Genomic DNA, 3,282 nt, shown 5'->3' with positions numbered 1-3,282 from the left:
TTTGACCTTGTCAAACGTCAGCCGTAACTGGTGATTATAAAGGCATTGATTAGGTGTTCTATGAAGTTTGTAAAGAGCAAGGATGGAACAAGATGAGATTTGTCCCACCCATATAACGGGAGATAAATATCTCTGGGCCTATCGAAGATTTGATACTGAGAAATGCATGGCCATGCACAAACGAGGTGAATGTCAGTCGTTTGTTTGATCAGTATAAATCGGAGTTCGATAAACGTGATCTAGCTTAATAAGGATGACACTAGCTCTTGCCTTATACTGAGATCGAGATATAGAGACAAAGGGATTATGAGAATAGATGATTTTAGTACAAGTGGGATATTGTTGGGAATGTCCTAAAATCATTTGTACTTACTCTTTTTAAAGTCGTAGTGTCGAGGTTGACAATCGTATAATATTAGGTGGTTATAATGTTTTGCTAGAAACCGCTTATAATCTATGAATTTAGAATTCATTATTAATATTATATGATCCTACAGGGTCACACACCTAAGCAAATTGGATCAATGATAGTTGGTTTAAATTTAGATTAAAATCAGTGTTGGATTTATGAATAATCATATGATATATGGAATCTTATAAGTGCACATTTATATATGTATACGTAATGGGTTACGATGGGAGGAAACTAATTAATTGGCCCAGCCCAATTATTAGACTGTATTGTAGGTCAACGTCTCCCTCCCATATATATATATATATATATATGCATGTTATAAGATGAAGTTAATTAATTAACTTTCAAGCCGTTTTTCATTCATAAACCCTAGTACCAACGAATAGTTCATTGAACTTTTGAGATTTGATCTCAACGGCACTAGCATTCCGTATTGATCCAGTTTATATGCGTGTAGATACCGGTAGAGACACGACGTTTAGAGTGCTAGAAATCTCGACTTGGTTTATTCCTCCTTCCGCTGCAGAATAACCAGATATATTCGAAACTCTAATATCTAAATTTATTTCAGTATTGACATGAGATTCTAGGCATATAAATTCATAGATTGATTTATAAATAGTTATAAACCGGTATGAATCCAACATGGTACAAAACAACGACTCGTTGACCCTTAGATTGTACTTTTGTTTTCTATAATGGTAATTCTTGGATTTTAGCGTGGCCTTCGTTCTTTGTAGTGACACACCCACGAATTTGAATGTAGAGTAATTCATAATGCAAGTAATGAATATCGAAAAGAGTTGCTATAACAGAAAATTTCGTACACGTAAGTAGCATTACCAAAATATAGCGGAAGCGGACAACGTTTTCTTTTATTTTGATTCTTTGGTATATAAGAAAAAAGCAGACCACGTATAAAAATCCACTGTTGTAGTCAACATAGTTTTACTCTTTAGGTGCTAAGTGATTGGTAACCATCTTCCCGGTTCTGTCTCCGGTATACCACATCGGCTATTAGAACCACAACCGCCACCACCACCGTCGCTGCAAGAAAGCTTAAAAAGCTCACGTCTTTCTCATGTGCCTGCACAGAAATGACAACACTAATAATGTAACCACATGGTATATCTCCCTAAAATGTATATTAGATTGAAACCGGTATGGCCTAAACCGATATTTTGTACCGGCAGTTTTACCTGGAAAAGTGCAGGCAAGGAGCTCTCCGGTTCAGGCAGCTGCTGAGCAACCAGGATGTAAAAGAGTCTCATAACTCCGGTATGACCAACGGCACTACTGTAATTGAACTCCAATGTTAGTGTCTCCCCAGAACTCACTTTCACCGGTTCAGGATAACAAGAAGACATTCCAACAATGTAACCAGCTTCCTTTCCAGGCTCGTCTCCATTTCCATATTTGGGCATCGAAGTGCAGATCCCCTCACCGTCCTGATCAATCCACAACACAAGAAAGCCTCAGTTTCAATTTATCAATTTGCCATTATCTTAAAATAAAAATCAATCTTTTACTTTACCTCTCGATATAGAGCAGCACCGATACCACCCGTGTGCTCGTGAGCTGCACCGTAGACAATATACCCGTTAAATGGCATCATTAAGCTCTTCTTCTTAACGTCAACACATCTATCGCCATTGGGCTTGCATGCTTTCACCTCATATTCCAACTGAAAATAGAAAGCATAAGATCTTTTTCACGAACATGTATAGAAAGAATGATCTTTTAAAGTAAAGATTTTACTGACATGGCAAAAATGTTATTGGCTAATTCCTGTTGATCCTTCCGACCGTTCCCAAGAATCAGTAACATCGATGATATAAACCTTAGAAGGTACCACCGAGCTGTCCCAATCAACCCATCTCACCGTATACTTAAGATACAGAGATCTTGTTGTCTCCTCCACATTGTCAAACCCGTTTCTCACCAAACACTGAGTCTTATCATAGCAACAGAGTAAACCACCTTTGTAATCCGGTTTGATAGCCCGACCATACTTATCAATAGTCACATTATAGAGATCACAATGACACTCCGTGCATCCTTATTTATCCACAACACCCCTCGTGTCAATCGCGTGAATGTCGAGAAGCCATTTGAACTCATACCCATCAGGCGTCTCCTCTGGATTATCGATTTCAATTGCGTAAGGATCAGGTACACGCGTGGAGGTTTTGCGGGTTTCTGATCCTAACCCGAAGAAATGTCTGGCATTGTTCCTGCACAACCCACCATTCCTAACGAGAATGTAACGGGACTCGAACCAAGATGCCTGGAGAACCCGTGGTTCCTAGGCATGTCTCGCTGAGAAAGGTTAAACCCTTTGCGTACGTAGTAAGGTTGGACTAGCCAGTGGTGAAGATACGTCTCGTGTAGAGGGACGGGGTTGCCGCCTTGGTCAACAACTTCAGCATCAAAACCTTTTATGCCGATGTGACCTCTAGGGAAATCGATGTCGAAGAGGTAAGGATTTACGACTGATCCTGGATTCATCACTAGTTTTGGTGATAAGAAAGTTGCAGACTTTATCTTCTTCTTCTCGGTCTTAAGAAAGTTGTGGCTTGGCGATATGGGTAACGCGACCAGAAGAAGAAGAAGTAGTATGGTCGAGATCAGTGATCTCCCGCCACAACGAGCCTTTGTATTCTCATGTTTCCATTGTTATAAAAGTAATGGAAAAGTCTATCTTTATTCATAGCATAGAGGTTCCTTATATAGGAGATTACACCGTCATAGATAAATGGAAAGATTACAAATCATAATCTCTTGGTTATGAGCCATTCACAATCTGGTTCATAACACTCCCCTTTGGATGCCATAACCATTTAGAGCTTGTAATGTGCTTTAATGTT

At 39.3% G+C, this 3,282-nt stretch overlaps 1 pseudogene; it reads right to left on the bottom strand.

Annotated features, from left to right (window-relative positions):
- Positions 1-1,370: 1,370 nt before the first annotated feature.
- LOC106330575 overlaps positions 1,371-3,282 on the bottom strand; it is a 15,565-nt pseudogene continuing 13,653 nt past the window's right edge.

The sequence above is a fragment of the Brassica oleracea genome, chromosome C3 (genome assembly GCF_000695525.1).
Source record: "Brassica oleracea var. oleracea cultivar TO1000 chromosome C3, BOL, whole genome shotgun sequence".
Taxonomy (NCBI): domain Eukaryota; kingdom Viridiplantae; phylum Streptophyta; class Magnoliopsida; order Brassicales; family Brassicaceae; genus Brassica; species Brassica oleracea.
Note: the sequence above shows the minus strand (reverse complement) of the source record. Positions and strands in the feature narration are given on the sequence as shown.